Raw genomic sequence first — 19,919 nt, 5'->3', positions numbered from 1 at the left:
GCTGGGCATAGTGGCAGGTGCCTGTAGTCCCAGCTACTCGGGAGGCTGAGGCAGGAGAATGGCATAAACCCGGGAGGCGGAGCTTGCAGTGAGCCGAGATCCGGTCACTGCACTCCAGCCTGGGCAACAGAGCGAGACTCCGTCTCAAAAAAAAAAAAAAAAGGAAGGGAAGGGAAGGAAGAAATAGAAAAGAATTGTGTACCTACTCATTTGTCTTTGCTGTACATATTTTGATGCAATACTACTTGTATAAATGTTCATAACTAATATGTCTTCTTATACATTTTACTTTTTGGTAAAATAAAGAATACGAATGGGTATTCTTATCCATACCTAATGCTTTTGGCTTTCGATATCAATATTACAATTCCTGGGTATTTGTTTTTCGTTTATTGGTTGTTTTGTTTGTCTCTTGGTTGGTCTCTACTTTGTCTCCTGTATTCCAGACATCTAAAGTATTTCTGAATTATTTCATTTTGATGTGCTCGTTGAAAATAGTACAGTGTAAGGCATTGTACTTTATTTTTTCACATAAAATATTTACATATATACTCATTTCCTGGACTGCCCTAGCAGAGCACCACATACTGAGTGGCTTAAACAACAGAAACTGATTGACTCAGAGATCTGGAGGCCAGAAGGCTGAGCTTAGGCTGACAACTGGGAGGGTTCCTTCCAAGGGCTGTAAGGGAGAATCCGCCCCATGCCTCCCACCCAGCTTCTGGTGGTTGCCAGCACTCTTGGGTGACTCTTGGTCTGTGGGAAGATCATTCCAGTTCTTGCCTTTACTTTCGCGTGTGTTCTCCCTGTAGCGTGCTCTGTGTCTCCATTGCTCCTTTATAGAAGTGCATCTGTCATGTTGGATTAGGGAGCCATCCTACTACAGTTTGACCTCATTTTAATTTAACTAACACCATCTGAAGTGATCCTATTTCCAAATATGGTCACATTCTAAAGTACCGGTGGTTAGGATTTCAACATGTGTAGGGGCACTGTTGAACACATAACGAAACTCTCAGATTTGATCTGACTCTGATCCTCACGTTTTATGAATTTGCATTTTATAATTCCTTCTAGTTTTCAATCTAATGCTTAGGTTCTTGTTTGTTTTTGGCTTTATTTTTCTGTAGAGACCTGGTGGCTATTACATTCTGCGTTGATTTGGGAAGTAGACATCTGTTACTGGAAGACTAATTTACAAGTGCTTATATTCAAGTTTTTAAAGAACACATTTAAACCAATATTTGACTAATTACAGGAGTCAATCATAGACAAACATCCCATGTTTGTCTAAAATAATAAAACAATATTTTTATTCATCTTAGGAAAATGAGGCACTTTTATTATTTTTTCTTCTTCTTTGTTAATTTTAGCTGATTTGTAAATCTTATCTCTCTTTTTCTTTATTTTTTAAAAAATAGGTAATTCAATAAAAATAATGGTGGGACAATATCTTTTAATCATATTTAAAATAATTGTTTTAACATTTAATAATATCTTGACTAATCCTTTTTATAATTGAAATATTGTTGAGATATTTGTAGATTCACGTGCAGTTCTAAGAAATATTATGAAGAAATTATTTGTCTACTTTACCCAGTCTTCCCAATGGTAATATTTTGCAAAGTCATAGCATAATATCATGACTAGGATATTGACAGTGTAACAGTTTCATTTGTACCCATTTGTGAGTGTGAATGAAGTTCTGTGTAGGTCATCCATGCACCATCTCTGTCAAGACTGATCAGGTCCAAATCACAAGGACCACAAGGACCTCCATCTTGCTCTTTCGTGACTCCATCCACCTAGCCTCTTCCAGCTCCCACTTCCCCAACCTATCCTCCACTTGTAAAATGCTGGCATTACAATGTTTTATAAATGGGATCATAGGATATGTTACTGTTAGGGATTGGCTTTTTTCACTCAACATAAATCCCTAGAGGTTCATTCAAGTTATACACACACACACATGCGCATGCATGTGCACGCGCGCACACACACACACACATACATATATATTCACATATTTGCAAACTACATCTGACAAAGGACTAGCCATATTAATAATGATTCCCTTTATTGCAGAGTAGTATTTTATGTACAACAGTTTGTTTAGTCATTCACCTGCTGAAGACCATTAGGGCCAATTCCAGTTTTTCACTGTCACAAATAAAGATACTATAGACATTCCCATACGTATTTTTATGTTAACGTAAGCTTTCATTTCCATGGGATAGATGTCAGAGAGTACAATAGCTAGATCATATGGTAATTGTGTGTTCAGTTTTACAAGAAACTGACAAACTATATTTCAGAGTGGCTGTAACATTTTACATTCCCACCAGAAATGTCAGTGACTCTGTTTCTCCGCATCCTCACCATCACCTGGTGTCGTCATTTTTTATTTTAACCATTTTGTTGAGTCTACCGTAATATCTCATTGTGGTTTTAACTTGCATCTTCCTGATAATTGGTGATACTGAGCATCTTCTCATGTGTCTATTTGCATCCATATATCCTAAAATATGAAATGCCTCTTCATGGCTTTTGCCCATTTCCAATTGGATTACTTTTGTTTTATTACTGATGGGGTTTTTTTACTGTTCTGCATATATTCTAGTCCTTCGTCAGACATAGTTTGCAAATGTATAACAATATACATAATAACAAAATCAAAATTAATGAAGCAAGAATTGATGGAACTAAATAAAAACTTGAAATACCCACAATCATGTCCAGAGATTTAATTATTTCTCTCTCTGTGCAGATGAAAGGTCAATGTAAAATAACTTAAAAGGATATTTACAATCTATACATGACTATCAATCAACTTGACCTAACAGACATATGCAAATCCCCTGCAAACAACTCAGAATAAGCATCTTTTGCAAGTGCAGGTGCACAGATGTATGCTGAGCCAAAAAATAAGCTTATACAACTAAGCAATAAGGAAAAAATAGATCAAAATTTGTGAGATGAAGCTAAAGTATTTCTTAGAGGGAAATGCATAGCTCTAAATGCCTGTATTAGAAAAGATGAATTTAATCATCTAAGTTCTCACCATGAAGGTAGAGCAGAATGAGAGTTATCAAAGGCTGGGAAGGGAGGGATGAAGAGAGGTTGATTAATGGGTACAAACCTACAGTTAGATTGAAGGAATAAGTTCTAGTGTTTGATAGTACAATAGAAGGACTAGAGTTAATAATAATTTATTATATATTTCAAAATAACCAGGATACAAGATTTGAAATGTTCTCACACAAAGAAATAATCAATGTTTAAAGTGACAGACATTCTAAATACCCTGATTTGATCATTACACATTGTATGGTGTGTGTATCAAAATATCACATGCATTCCATAAATATGGACAATTAGTATGTATCAATAATAAATAAATTTTTAAAAAGAAGAAAACTCTAGAAAAAAAGACCAAACAAAACCCAAAGTTGAAGGGTATACATAATAAAGCTTCTGAACAGAAATCATTGAAATAAACATTAAGAGAAAATTAGTAATTATTCAAGATGATTTCCAGAGAATTAATAAAATTGTTAGGCCTCAAGTAAAAGTAACCAAGAAAAGGAGAGAATATGTAAATTACTAATATCAGAAATGAAAGTGTTCATCACTACTGATTCCATGAACATGAAGAAAGTAAAAGAATATTATTAACAACTCTATACCTACGAATACAGTAACTGAGGTGAAATGAATCAATTCCTTGAAAGACACAAGCTATCAAAGCTCACACAAGGAGAAATAGATCATCTAAATAGGCCTGTAACTATTAAAGAAATTAAATCAATAATCTTCTGAAAAGGAAAGCAGCAGGTCCAGATGATTTGTTTTGGTGAATTCAACTGAACATTTTTAAAAAAGATGATTCAAATTTTTGTATTTTTTTCCAGAACATAGAAACAGAGCACTTCGTAATGCATTCTGTGAAGTCACCATTGGCTTAATAAATCAAATAAAGACATTATAAGAAAGAAAAACTACAGACCAACATTGCTAATGCACACAAATAAAAAAATCCTGAACAAGGTATTAACAAATCAAATCTAATGATGTATAAAAAGAATTTCATACCATGACTAAGAGGGATTTATTCCAGGTGTGCAAGTCTACTTCAACAATTGAGGACTCAGTTAATGTAACCCATGACATCAACAGACTCAGAAAGAAAAATTACATAATCACATCAATGCATGCATAAAAAACACTTAAAAAATTCGACACCTTTTTATGATAAAAACTCTCAGTAAATTAGGAATACAGTGGAACTTCTTTAACCTAACAAAGGATATCTTCAAAAACCTAGAGATAACACTATACTTAATGAAGAGAAACTAGATGCTTTTCCCTAAGAGTGGAAACAAGGCAAAGATCTCATCTCATCACCTTTTTTAAACATCAAAATGATAGTAGAAGTTAATGCAATAAGATAAAAGGAAACAAAAGGCATACAGATTGGCAAGCATGAAATAAAACTGTCTTTGCTAACAGTTTACATAACTTTTTATGTAGAAATTCCTTTTTTAAAAAAAGACAGCCCCAGGAACAATAAGCAATTATAGAAACATTGCAGAATACAGATTAATACACAAAACTCAGTTGTGTTCCTATATTCCAGCAATGAACAACTGAAATTTAACATTTAAAATGCAATACCATTTATGTGAGCACCAAAAATGAAATATTTAGGTATAAATATAGGATAAAATGTATAGAATCTACATAAGGATAGCTACAAAACCTGATGAAAAAAATCAAGGAAGATCTAAATAAACAGGAGCTATTCCATGTTCGTGTATAGAAAGACTCAATACTATTAAGATGTCAATTCTTCCTAATGTGATATGTAGATACAGTGAAATCTCAACCAAAATTTCATCAGATTATTTTGTGAATATCAACAAACTGATTCTAAAGCCTATATGGACAAGGAAAAGAAAGAAAAGTCAACACAACCCTGAAGAAGAAAAAAGTTAGCAAACTAACACTACCCAACTTCAAAAATTACTATAAAGCTATAGTAATCAAAACAGTGTGGCACTGGTGAAAGAACGCACAAGTGTATCAATGAAACAGAATAGAGAGTCCCAGAAGTAGACCAATATAATTATAGTCAACAAGTCTTTGGCCAAGGGGGAAAAAAACAATGAAGAAAGAATAGTCTCTTCAACAAATGGTGTTTGACCAACTGGACATCCATATGGAAAAAAAAATCTAGACAGAGACCTTATACCTTTCACAAATATTAACTCGAAAATGAAGATAGATTTAAATGTAAAACATAAAACTATAAAACTTCTAGAAGATAACAGGAGAAAATACAACTGCCTTTGGGTTTGATGATGAATATTTAGATACAACACTAAAGCATAATCCACGAACAATGTTAGTTTGTACTTACTAAAACTGAAAACTTTTGCACTGCAAAACGCACTGTTAAGAAAATGTAAAGACAAGCCACAGACTGGGAGAGAACATTTGCAAAACACCTATGTGTTAAAGGATTTGCATTCAAAATATACAAAGAACACTTAAAACTTAACACTAAAAAATAAAACTCAATAAAAACATGGACAAAAGACCTGTGCAGATATCTCACCTAAGAAGACGTACAAATGACAAATAAGCATGTGAATGATGCTCAGCATTATGTTATCAGGGAATTGCAAATAAACAAACACGATATCAGCAAACAAATATTAGAATGGGTAAAGTCCAAACAACTGATAATACAAATACTGACCAGGATGTAGAGTTACCAATTAGCTTGTTTTATTTGTATTTTTCTGCATTTTCTAGTTATTTTCAGTGGGATCATTAGTATTCCACAAGTTCCTTTATATAGCTAACAGGAGTGGCATGATTTTGCTGACTTGAAAGTGCTACTTTAAAGTTTTATTTCATCATGTACTTATTAAAGTAACTAGTAATTGGGAAAGGATTGTCTATGATATCTAATGAATTGAGCAGTAACCAATAAGACCACCCAAGTTACATTTATTTGTAATGTTTTTCTTTCAGGTCAATTCAACAAATGTTCATTGACTGTTCACTATGGCATTATTTCCAGAACTACTTAGAGTCCAACCATGAAATCAGACCGATGCATTTAGTTAATGTTACAACATTAAAATGCCATGAACAGACGCCTTTCTCCCCTGTGAGCTCCAGCTGCACTTCTTGTCCTATTTCTCAGATGGACTGTACAGACTCCATTTTCCATAGTACGACTTATTCTGCAACCCAAGAAGCCAGTGAAGTCAGAGCGTCCCCCAAAAAAGACAGCAGTTTCAGGTTTTCTATTATGAGTTCCTATTTTCAGTGTTAGGAAAGGAGAAAGCAACAAAGATTCAACTTCTTTTTGCATCACTAATTCTTGTTTGTCTGAATCTCTCAAGACTGGACAATATGTACATAACCAATAAGTCACTATTCCTTTACACCTTTTGTGTTTGGATATCTGGGAGATGGAAAGGGTCGTCACTGTAAGGACGCAATTATGATACAATGTGGAAAAAATCTATAGCAATGAAACTAGAGTCCTTCCTCCTGACCTAATAAAAAGATACTCTCTGTGTAGAAGAAAGAGTTTAGTTTACGAAGTCAAACATGTCAGGTTCAAATGCTATCAAGTTAAAATACTAGCTCTAGCACTTCCAAAATAACAACTTTGAACAACTAACTTTCAAATGAGCATTTACCTGTGTGTATGGTGGGAATAGCAACATCCACCTCATAGCATTTTTCTTACTGTCATCTTTTACTTGAGGAGTGAAAATAATCACCAAGGTTAACTTTGGTTGAATTAAAAATAGTAATTTAAAGAGTCAAAGTGCTGTTAGGTTTACTTTCAACTGCTTTGGATCGCTGCCATGTTTGATTATATAAAAGGAGAAAGGTCATACATATCTCTATGCCAATCAGATTTTTTTCCCAGATGCAAGACTTTTCCCCTGTTGCGGGTCAACTTTTAGGGAAAAATGAAAGCTGTTGTTTGCTTGGCCATCTCAGTGCCCCTAGGAGTATTCTGGAGTTTCCTGTTTCCAATGCTGGATTCAAGACAAGACTAAATAATTCACAATGTTACACCAAGAAAATCAAAGACTTTTCAAAAATTTATAAGGATGAGATATTTGTTGCACTTAGAATAAAGTATCTTTTTATTGGATGTTGGTGTATGCATAGATGCAATCAATAGTAGAGAGAAATAATTTCTCTAAGCAGGCTTCTACGAAACAGTGAAAGCATTCTTAAATGTTGTGATTACACAAACAAGATTAATATACCTCAAAATACTAACAGTTAAATAACAAATACCTAGTTTAAACTGAAAACATATAGAAGCAATATTTTTCCATCTACTATCTGAGCAGCTCTACCATGAACTGTGTAAAGAAGCAATCATGTTTCACTAAGACTTGCAGGATCAAACCAATTGCATCCTACGCATTGTCAGTATATCTGAATACATGTGTTTCAAATTTATATTAAAAATAGGAAGCATAATTTACTTATTTTCTGATTCAAAGCAGTGGATTCTCAGTAATCTGTCTGCCGTGGAAGCTGTACTAACCTTTGGACTGATAATAAATTGTGCAAGCAAGAATTTAACTTGATGACTTCAATGTAAGAATATTCTAATCCACAAGCCCCCTCCTACTCGAACAAACATTGACCTCTGAGACTTCCAATAATGCTTTAAGAATACAAACTAATCTTGCTCCTCAAAAGAGGAGTCTACTCCCACCTGCTCTGTTTCTACAAGAATACCTTGAAACGTGACTTTTAATTCACACTGTCCTGAAACCAGTATCTCATTAGTCCCTGGAATTCTTACTCCCATGACTCTAATAACTTTTTCTCAGTGTTCATTCTCCTGCCTCTGTGGTAAAGATGGCCACCAGTCCTCTGTTGCTCCTCTCATCTGGGAGTGACATCCAGTTCCCCTCCTTCTGAATCTGCACTAGATCCCTGTGTCTCTACAAGCAGGAGAGATGGAATGAGGCTTGGCCAGGTCCAGGCTGTCCTGGGAGTGAGCTGCAGCTCCTGCCTTGGTGCTCAGGAGTCCTGAGGAAATACGTAAGGAATCTGGCTACACTGTTGGAGAGGCCTGAGGGAGAGGCCAGAGGATGTGTGAGATGGACCCAGGGGAGCCCGCCCTCTGCCCTCTTCACCACAGTGCCCGGCATGAGTGTGAAGCTGCCTGGGGCACTCTGGACTATGCTAGATGCCAACTAAGTGGTGCCGAGCACCCCTTTATGAGATATTAAAAATGGTTGTTGTTTTCAAACCATTAGGTTTTGGGGTAGTTTCTTAGACAGCATAACATAACAGGACAATGCTATGCAGCCTGTGACACTACTGGACAGACACTACTTTAAGCTGTCATTGCTGCTGCATTGATTATGATAATAACTCCAAATGGTTTTCTTCCCTACAGTTCCTTCCGCTCTGTTCTTCATGATGAAACTCCCAAGGTTGCCACATAGGTTTAAACTTTAAACTTGCCTGTCCCAATCCCTGATGCAGTCATCAGCCTCATCCCTTAGCACCAGGAAGCTTCCAGATGGTTCCTTAGTTGGGGAATGAGGAATCCCTGTCTCTAGAACATTTCAGTCCATTTTCATAGAACTTTGACTATATACCAAGATGTGTCCGTTTGCTTTTGGTAATTATACCTATTCTGAAGTGTAAAGCCCACTGCAAACTGAAAAACATGGCTTCATTGTTCTAGACAGGATTCTTCCAGTAATAAAGATTAAATGCTCTTATCTAATCCTGTTAGCCACGTTGCATTTCAGATTGTTTTTTCAGATGTGTATTGTTGTTGTTGTTGTTGTTGTTACTCTTGTTGTTGAAGTGACTGCTGTCACGTACTATTTCTTCCTTCTTTGCTTGTAATGTACTTTATTTATATCAGTGAACAAGATTTTATGCTTCTGTTAAAGTGAATAGATCAAATTAATCTTATTGTCCCAAATTTTTGAACTTTTTTATATCTTAATTTCATTACATATCATGCATTCCTTTAAAGATGTAAGTTCTATATCAAGTCATTAGAAATACATGAACAAGATAAAACCTATGATCTTACACAAAGAAACTCTCAAAAAGTTAATATAAATATGTTATATATATGTATCCATTCAATATCTGTGTATTCATTTACTTATGTATAATAAGCCTGATTTCTGAAAGTTTCTAAGCCACCTAACTTAGCACATGTATAAGTAAAATGGTCTTAACAATGTGATCTAGCAGCTCAAACAAATAAAGGAGCTTTTCTCTCTTTAGATACAGCAGTCACCCCATATCTATGCAGGATGCATTCCAGGACTTCCAGTGGGTGCCTGAAACCATGGCTAGTACAGAACTCTATGTATATCATGTTTTTTTTTTCTACACACACATATCTATGATAAGATCTAATGTATAAATTGGTACAGTAAGAAATTAACAACTTCTCTTCGGCATATATTTGGCTTCTCTTTGGCATATCTGAATTGCTAGTGTCACTACTCTTGTGCTTTGGGGCCATTATGAAGTCAAATCAGGGTTACTTGAACACAAGCACTGCGATATCACAACAGTGAACCTGATGACTGAGACAGCAGCAAAGTGACCAACAGGCAAGGAGCCCAAACAACGAGGACATGCTGGACCCAGGGAGGAGACATGTCTCAGGTGGGACAGAACGGGACGGTGCGAGACTTCATCACCCTACTCAGAACAGTGCACAGTTTAAAATTTATGAATTGTTTATTTCTGGAATTTTTATTTAATATTTTCTGACCATGGTTGACCTCAGAAAACTGAAGCCATGGACAGCACAACCTCAGATGAGGGGTGACAGCTGTGAACAGCTCAGCAAAGGAGGGAAGTGATGCCCTGCCATCATGCAGGGCTCCTCTAGTCATGCTGTGTCACCCCTTGTGCAAGGTGAAAGCTGACTCACCTGGTCACATGCATGGAAAGAGAAGGTTAAACGCAAACTCTTTTTAAGGAAGTGACTGTGAGTTTGCTCACATGGCTTCCTTTCACCTTCTGCTGGCTGACTCCATCACATGCTCTCACTACACTGGAGGGAGATGGGAACATTCCTTCTCCAGCTGGGTGAAGGCGAAGCAGCATGGGGCCTATTGTTAAAGAAGAGGCTTCTATCTAAAAGACAGGTAATAATAAGTGCTGGCAAGGATGTGGAGAAAAGGGAACCCTCATACCCTGTGGGAATGTTCACTGATACAACCACTGTGGAGAACAGTTCGGAGGTTCTTCAAAAAACTAAAAATTGAGCTAACCTATGATCCAGCAATCCCACTGCTGGGTACATTCCCCTCAAAAAAGAGATCAGTCTATCAAAGAGATATCTGCACTCCCATGTTTGTTGCAGCTCTGTTCACAATAGCTAAGATTTAGAAGCAACCTAAGTGTCCATCAACAGATGAGTGGATAAAGAAAATGTGGTACATACACACAGTGGAGTACTATTCAGTCATGAAAAAGAATGAGATCCTGTCACTTGCAACAACATGAATGGAACTGCAGGCTATTGTCTTAGGTGAAATCAACCAGGCACAGAGAGACAAATATCACATGTTCTCACTTATTTGTGAGATCTAAAAATCAAATCAATTGGACTCATGGACATAGAGAGTAAAAGGATGGTTACCAGACACTGGGGAGGGTATTAGGAAGTGGGGTTGTGTGAATAGGTGAGGATGGTAAATGGGTACAAAAAATATATATAAAGAATGAATAAAACCTGCCAGGTATGGTGGCTCACACCTGTAATCCCAACACTTTAGGAGGCCAAGGCAGGTGGATCACTTGAGGTCAGGAGTTCAAGACCAGCTTGGCCAACATGGTGAAACCCCATCTCTACTACAAATACAAAACTTAGCCAAGCATGATGGCGCATGCCTGTAATCCGAGCTACTCGGGAGGCTGAAGCACAAGAATAGCTTGAATCCAGCAGGCGAAGTTTGCAGTGAGCTGAGATCGCACGACTGCACTCCAGCCTGGGCAACAGAGCAAGACTCTGTATCAAAAAAAAAAAAAAAAAAAAGAATGACTAATGAATAAAGCCTATTATTTAATAGCACGACAGGGTGACTATAATCAAAAATAACTTCATTGTATATTTTAAAATAACTTAAGAAACCTAGTTGGATTGTTTGTAACTCAAAGGATAAAAGCTTGAGGAGATGAATACCCCGTTCTCCATGATGTGCTTACTTCACATTGCATGCCTGTATCAAAACATCTCATGTACCTGTAAATATACACACCTACCATGTACTCACACAAATTTTAAAAGTTAGTTTTTAAAAAAAGAAAGAGGAGCAGGAGGGAGACTGTGGGATGCTCTTTCATCTCTGCCACAAACCGTTCATTCAGGCGTCACCCAATGTAGCACATTTCCTGGGAAGCGGTTGCAGTCTCCCCGTGCTGACATCCAGGACACCCACAGTCTTCCTAAATGGTCTCCTGGCGTGGATGGCAGGCCCTCCGCTGAATGTGTTGTTCTTTCAGCTTAACAATCCCTTCAACAGAGGGACTGAATTTAATCAGACATCGTTAGTTCTCCACAAACTTCCTGTGGCTTCCTGCAATGAAACCTTCTCTTGTGTATTTACAGATGCTTTAAAATTCATTGCAGAATTGTTTTCGGGATTGAAACCAAGTTCACCAAGCCTTGTTTCATAAATCTTACCTTCCCTATTACTCCTTCTGAAAGTCAGATATTTGCCTATTCTCTCCCTTCCAGCCCCTTCCACTTGCCAGACCTCCCTCCAGGGTGGGTCCACATGCAGTTCATCTCTTACTTAAGTTTCCTTGATACACAGGCATATATAAACCAGGAGTCGAACTATTTAGAGTTGCCAGGTGCTCTTTATCCATTCTTGCACCAGGTTGCCTTGAAGCCTGGTTTCAGCTACCCTGAAGCAATGTTCATTTTTACCCTTTTCAGTTTGAGAATGCTCCTTGGCAGAGAAGATAGGGGCAAATAGACACGGAGATATTTTGCTTTTGTTATGTCACTGGTTTCAAGCTACAGACCTATTTGTACCCAAACCTCCTTTCTCTGATCATATCTAAAATGTCTTTGATATTTCCTGATATGATTCCTGCAGTTCCACATCACAGTCTTGTCTAATTTTTCTCTTGCCTAAGTGTCCGTTAGCATACTTTTTTGTATCTCCTTTCTTTTTTCTTATTATCAATTCGTTTTCAATTGAAAACAGTAGCCCTTTAAACATGTAAACTTACTCTTCCAGCCTCAGGTTTAAATGGTTCTAATTGTTTCCCATTGCTCTTAGAATTAAGAGGCCATTTCCCTGAAGTCACCTGAAATCCTTCTCCGCCTTTGCCTTCAGCGTGTTCTCACTCTCTGCACACTCCCTGGTGTGGCAGACTCTCACCATGCTCCTGCTTACCGAAGGTCCTTGGCACAGACTGTTGTTTGAACATGAAATGCTTGCAGTTTTTGTCTGTTCTGGAGAAGCTGTCACAGTCCCTGCATGCCTCTTGACCTCATCACAGTTGCTATTTCACCTTTGTTTATATCATTATGGGATTACGTTCTGTCTCTCGCGAGCTAAACCATAAGCTTTGCAAGGCAGTCACTGTAGCAAATAGCACACTGAAGATATTAAATATTTGTTGATTAAGCAAATAATCTAAGTACATTATTTAGAGCTTTCTACTCATCTTGATATAGAACTTCAAAGAATGTTGAATAAACGAGTTTGCATTGAGAAACTTCAAGAATAGGCCATTGAATTTAGTCTCACATTAATTTGACTATTGAGCTACTTTTTAAATGTGTGATTTATTTCAGAGAAATAACAATCCAAGGGAAACATACTGGAAAATGCTTTATGAAAGCAGAGATTCGGGGAAAAAAATGGTTAATTATAAGGTATGAACTTCATTCCCTGGGATATTCTAGGTAAACAGTCATGGAAAAATAATGAATATCTCCCTTATTTTTCTAATGGCATATTCTTTAATTTTCTTATCTTGTTACTATGGCTAGAATTTCCTGGAAAATATTAAATAGTAATAAAAATGAAAATATCTTATTCCTTTTCTTGCACATTCTTTTAATTCTTGGCTTTTTAATCAAATATATTGCACACTGAGTACAATGATGTTTTTTAGTTGGAAATAGATATTCTTTTCCCAGTATCTTCTTACTCTTAGGCTACACAGAGTTCTACTTTTAATTGGTAAGGTTATTACACTGTATTAATATCTTTTGGACATTTTTCAAAGTATTATATGTTTTTTCTCCCTTAAGATACTAGTAATTGTAAACAACATTTGTTTATCCCTGGCAGACAAAGTGCTAACTGCTGTATATTTCATTTAATTCGAGGACAAAAATACACTTTTTTATGTTTTTTTTTTCCAAATTAAGTAGGCTCAGTATCTGGTAGGTGATAAAGCCAGAATGTGAAGAATTATGTCTGAACCCAGATGTGGCTTCCATAGGAAGGTGATAAATTAGATTATTTATTTTTTAATATTAACTATGCCTGTAATTAATTTTCTAACGTTCCATTTAGGATTTCTATATTTATATTTTTAGACTTTTTTTCTTTTTGTCTTTCTTTTTAATTCCTGCTATAATTGATGGGTTTGATATCAGAGTATAAAATCTTTATAAAATAAATTTAAAATATTTTCATCACTTGGAATTGCTCTATGATCATTTATAATTCATTATATTTTTCCTTTCTTTGTGATAAACCAAAAGCAATTTGAGGGGTAAGTCCTTCACAAATATTGTAAAGGTCTTACCCAGTTATTTACCTTTCATGCCTTTTCACTTCTCCTGAACTAATTTTAGGAATTTATATTTTCCAAGCATACCGTTCATTTTCCATGAGATATCTTGTTCACTAATAAACTTGTATGTCATGTTACTTTTTAAAAATATTTATAGTAAAAAATCTTTTAAGCACTAAATGAAAGAATGGTAAAATAAACACATATATACACACCAACTTAACTGACAAGTGAATATTTTGCATTTTCCAAGCATAATGTGGCTTCATCAACAAACACTTAAGCATGCAACTCCTAAAAAGGGGCTCTATTCCAATATAGGAGCAATTCATACCTAATAAAATGAGCAATAATTCCTAATACCATAAAATATAGGGTTTATATTCAAATTCCCTCTGTTGTACTAATGATGTCCTATAAGCTTTTCAAATACTTTACTTTCCAACTAAGGTTTTGTATTGGATATAATTAGATATGTCCCTTTAGTCTTTTCAATCTAGAACAGGTCCTGAACTCTCTATTTTCCTTCATGACGTATTTTTTAGTGGTAAGTCTCACACAATGTTTCATATTCTGGTTTAGTTAAGAAAGTGTTATATTCTGTATTTATCTAAAGATGTTTTTAACATGTGTTTCTATCCCATGTATTCTCTATACACTCAAAAATTAGGTGTAAAGGCTTGTTTGGATTTAGGTTCAACATTTTTGGCGAGAATACATCATAGGTGTTGAGACATCTCATATTCTAATACACAAGGAGGAACGTGATGTCACGTGTTCAACTTTTAGTGATGCAAGGTTTAGTTATTTGTCAAGGTACGTTTTTCAGTTAGAAAATAATCTGTCATGGTGTGACGGGTAATTTATGGCACTAGCATCTAATTATGATCCTTGCCTAAATACATTATTTCAACTGGAATTATAAAATGTTGTAAGAGTCACTGTCAGTGGTGGCAATTGATTGAAATATCTTCCTCTCTCTCCCTCCCTCTACCCCCTCCCTCTCTATGTGTGTGTATAGATAGATATACATAGAGAGAAAGAGTATGTGTATATGTAGATGTATACATTGAAAATATGTGTATATGTAGATATATACATAGAGAGAAAGAGAATATACACATATATTCTGAGTATCTTTAGACACATGGATTTCATATATTCTATATTTTTAAATTAAACTAATTATTCTTCTTATTGCTTACATTTTCCCAAATATGGTTAATAAGAATCTCTTTGGGCTGGCCCATTACATGTCTGTGACTCCTCCATTAGTCCGCAAGCACTTCCTCACTTTCTGGCACAAGATTCCCAGGCTCGCCTTCTACTTTACCTGCCTTAGATCTTGAATTAACTATTCAAGAAACTTTGGTTCTTTTCAATAGGGAATGGTGTTAGTAACCATAATCTGGGTACAAGAGGTGCTCATTGCTGTTGGGGTATCAATGCTCACAGGTCTAATTGGTAAGGGGTAGACAGGCAGATAATCTGCACAAGCACACATATATTGCTCATAATATTAATGTTTTCTTTATTATTTAATATGTGTAAATTATTTAAAGTTCACCATACCAACATTATGACTAAACATAAAGTTACTGAGTAAAAATTAAGACTACTTGGTTGTGATTGCCTTATTTTTAAGAACATTTCCCAGTGGCATTTTGCAGTAGAGTTTTATGTTCAAATGCCACTTGAAATAGTTCAATTGAATATGCCTTTAGGATTATTTGTTTCAACCTCTTTCTTATTTAAATTTGCTTTGTTTTCCTTTTTAATTATATTCAAACATTTATATGATACATAAATCAATATTATATTTAAAAACTTCATTTCCATCCCCATCTTATTTTTGCTGTTTTCGCACACAAAGATAGCATAATATACTCAGTGATTTGTATGTTGCCTTTTTCACTTCATATCTGTATGAGGAAATGAGTAAAAAGAGATCTTGCTCATGCTTTTGAAGCTGCCAATCCCCTATAGTGGAGTAAAATCATACTTTATTGAGCCAGCCACCATTTCCAGATATTGGGGTTGCTCCTGATATTTTATTTACAGAATTGTATTTCCTTGCATTTAAGTTTGTTCATGTTTGTGGAGGTATACCTTTGACTTAGATTCTTTGAGACAGTTCTGTTGGGCTCAAGGGTAAAGGTATACGTAACTTTGTTAGGTATTGACAAATTATCTCTATACATCTCTATACATCTCTATACATTCTATATACATGTGAATCTCTATATAGAATGTATCTCTATACATTCTATATACATGTGAATGTTTGCTTTTCCACGAGTATGTTCTTAAACTTTGGGTTGTGTATCTTAGACATACAATCTAACGAGGAGAAATGAATCTGCATGTAGTTTAAATTTGCATTTCTCTTTTAATAGATGAAGTTACACATTTTTTTCACATTAAGAAGGGTATGCAGGATTCTTCTGATCTTTAAATGTTCTACTAGTTATTGTTGATATATATATAAATAAATATATATATATTTAAGATGGAGTTTTGCTCTTGTTGCTCAGGCTGGAGTGCAATGGCGCGATCTTGGCTCACTGCAACCTCTGCCTCCCAGATTCCAGAGATTCTCCTGCCTTAGCCTCCCAAGTAACTAAGATTACAGGTTCCTGCCACCATGCCAGGCTAATTTTTGTATTTTTAGTAGAGACAGGGTTTCACCATGTTGGTCAAGCTGGTCTTGAACTCCTGAGCTCGTGATCCACCCGCCTCAGCCTATTGTTGATATTTAATAGAGCAAGTGTTTGTTTATATCACTGACATGTTTTCTATTTCTTGTTTTTTGAAATTTATTGAGATTTTGTAATTTGGCCAATGTTGGTAAATATTCCACGGGCACTGGAAAAAAAAAGGTGGATTCTATCTTAAGAAAACAGAATTCAGTACATACTTAACAATTACTTTGAATGTTTACTTCTTTATATAAAGCAAAAAAAAAAAAAGTGCATATTATTCTACCCCACTGCTACTTTCCTTCTATGTCTATAAACCTCTGCTTTCTCATATTGTGACCATTCATTTATTGTAGACTACTGCCTACTCAACATCTCCACTGTGGTATCCAATAGCCAGCCATATGGAAGTGGAAAAGCAAACAAAACCCCCTCTAGATCCTCCTATGGGCTGTTCCTGTGGTCACCACCATCTCAGTCCATGGCAACTGCATACCTCCATAGTTCTGCCAGACTGAACCACAACCTAAAGTCCCCTTTGCCTTCTCTCGTTCTCTAACATCTCACATTTCATTCATTCACAAAAAATCCCTATGCTTTGCATTGGGTTGAATTTGTCTCCCCAAAAGATAATCTCCATGTCCTAACCCCTGGTATCTATGAATAAGACCTTCTTTGGAAATAGGGTCTTGCAGATGTGATCCAGTTAAGTTGAAGTTGTGCTCAATTAGGGTTGTCACTGTTCCAATGACTTCTAAGTGAAAGGAGAGGGAGATCTGGACACAGAGATGCATAGAGCACACAGAGGGAAGATGGCCATGGAAGGATGGACCCTGGGATTGGAATGATGCAGTCACAAGCCACAGAAGCCAATAGGCCAATAACCAGCAGGAATTAGGAGAGAAGCCAGAACAGATTCTCTCTCAGAGCTCCAGATGGAGTCAATCCTGCCAACAACTTGGCTTCAGACTTCCAGCCTCCAGAACTGCGAGAGAACAGACTTGTATTATTTCAAGCCACTCACTCTATAGCAAATATTTATGGCAGCCACAAGAAACTAATACATACTCTACTAAAATACTATACCTAGAATATGACTCACCTGTAATGCAACCAAATCTTCCTCAAAGCCCCCTCGCTTCTTAGCAGCCAGAACACTGCACTAAAAAGTATGCCAGGCCATGGCACTGCCCCGCTTGCATTGCCCTGGTTCTCCCATTTCACTTAGAATAAAGACAAGCCTCATTGTAAATTAGGCCCTACCCCATCTGAGACTTCAGCTCCTGCGACTCTGCCGTCCACACTAGCCCCATGGCTGCCAAGCGCCATCCTTCCCCAGGGCCTTTGAACAGGCCACTCCTCCACCTGGACCACTTTTCCCACTGATCTCACCACTCCGTCACCTTCAAGTCTTGCTCAAATGACAGCTTCACAGTGACAACTTCCCAGCCCCTCCTAATTCAGATTACACCTCCTCTCTACTCACCCCCTCCCCTTGTTTTCTGCCTTATTTTTCTTCATATCACTTATCACTTTCTAGCATTTTTTCATGTTTTAGATATTTATGATGTTTGTTGTTTCTTCAACCCCTAAAATGTATGATCCAAGCATGCAGAGATTGCTGTTTGCTCTGTTTCCTGCTGTAACACACACCTAGAGCAAGCTCACCGCGAATCTCTCTGGTGCAAGACTCAGTGACTTGAATAAATACTTTTCGATTTTATATCTTGAGCTGGTCTGGTCATCCATATCTTTTCATGCAACAGTAAACACTTCTATAGTTAATGTCATTATTGATACGTTTGTCGTAAATAAATTTGTTTCCAACCAGCTTTATTGTCCTTTATTTTCTATCTTAGAGATGTTTGAACGATTTTTTCAATTCTTCATTTGGCACTTTGGAGATTTGATGTTTACAAATCTTGTTTTTATTTCTGAAACTGATTTGCTTTATTGCCAAAATGTATCATATTTATCAACCTCAAGAAGTAAATAATTACTGATTAGTCCACTGGAGAATTTAGCAGTCAAAGAATATTCCTCCGATAATCATTTCTCACTTCCTCCCTTTTTAGATTGAAATTATTTTGGATTTTTAGACCCTTTTTTAAAATTTCACAATTATGCGAATATCAATATGCATCATGTCTTTTTGAGTTACGATTATCTAGTTTTGTTTTGAAAAGTATTTATGACTATAACAATTGTTCTACAGTTACACGTCTGTGTGGTCCCATTGCTTGCCATAAACCTTTCTACCCCTTGTTTCATTCCTGCTTCTTTTAAAATTCACCATAATTTTCTGTGTAATTCTCAAGGTTACTTTTTTACAAGGAAAATGGTGGGAGATAAGTTTATGTAATTCCTTCCTCCTATAATCTTATCAATGGAACAACTTTGCTAGGCATCCAGTTACTACATAGCAGTATTTCCTTTCTCTGGCCACTTCTTGTACACCAGCTCTGAGTCCCAGAGATGTGGTGCTCTCCTCTCCTAGGATTTAATGTGTGGAGGGTAGCCCTGCCTTCCCTTCATTTACTAGGTAATGCTTTAGTAGGGATGGTCTTTGTGATTGTTGTTTTTCTATCTAGACTTTTGCATTATTTTCTTCTTCTCTTTCTTCAACTCCACCTTTTTCTTCTTTGTTTTCAAAACTCTAATTCTCAGTAATTTGCACTAGGAACAAAAAGCATCTTTAAGGCATCAGAGCTTACTTTAACTCATTTTCCCACAGTTATGTTCCTGATTGCTGCTTCTGCCTTATTCATTGTTGCCTCTCTTTTTTATTTATCTTGTTTGTTCTTTTATTCTTCATCCTGAGGTGTTTCTTCATATACTAACGATATATTTAAATTCTGATCTTTTCTGTATTAAACTTCATTATCATTGTTTGCCTTAATTTTATTTTCTTGTTTCATATGAATCCCTTTATATTTATACCTTCATCTAAACTACCTCCTTATCTTATCTTACATTAGGACTCTTATCTGCAAGTGACAGAAACTGAAATTGAATTGAACTGAACATACAGAAGTAACTTAGTGGCTCCTGTCACAGAAAATGTCAGGAGGCACATTAAGAACTCAACAATGAGAACACACGGACACAGGGAGGGGACCATCACACACTGGGGCCTGTCAACGGGCAGGGGGCTAAGGGACGGATAACATATCTGATGTAGATGACGGGTTGATGGGTGCAGCAAACCACCATGGCACGTGTATGCTTGTTTAACACACCTGCCCGTTCTGCATATGTATCCCAGAACATAAAGTATAATTGGGAAAAAAAAAAAAAAAAAAGAACTTTAGGTCCAGATACACCACCTAGGGAGGACCTGATTTCTTTCTTGATTCTTCCTTCTCTGGTAGGCCCCCCCTCCCGACATGAAGTTTGTTGTCTACCATT

Source organism: Macaca nemestrina, chromosome 19, assembly GCF_043159975.1.
Source record: "Macaca nemestrina isolate mMacNem1 chromosome 19, mMacNem.hap1, whole genome shotgun sequence".
Classification (NCBI taxonomy): domain Eukaryota; kingdom Metazoa; phylum Chordata; class Mammalia; order Primates; family Cercopithecidae; genus Macaca; species Macaca nemestrina.
The sequence above is the reverse complement of the archived record's forward strand: the minus strand, read 5'-3'. Positions refer to the sequence as shown.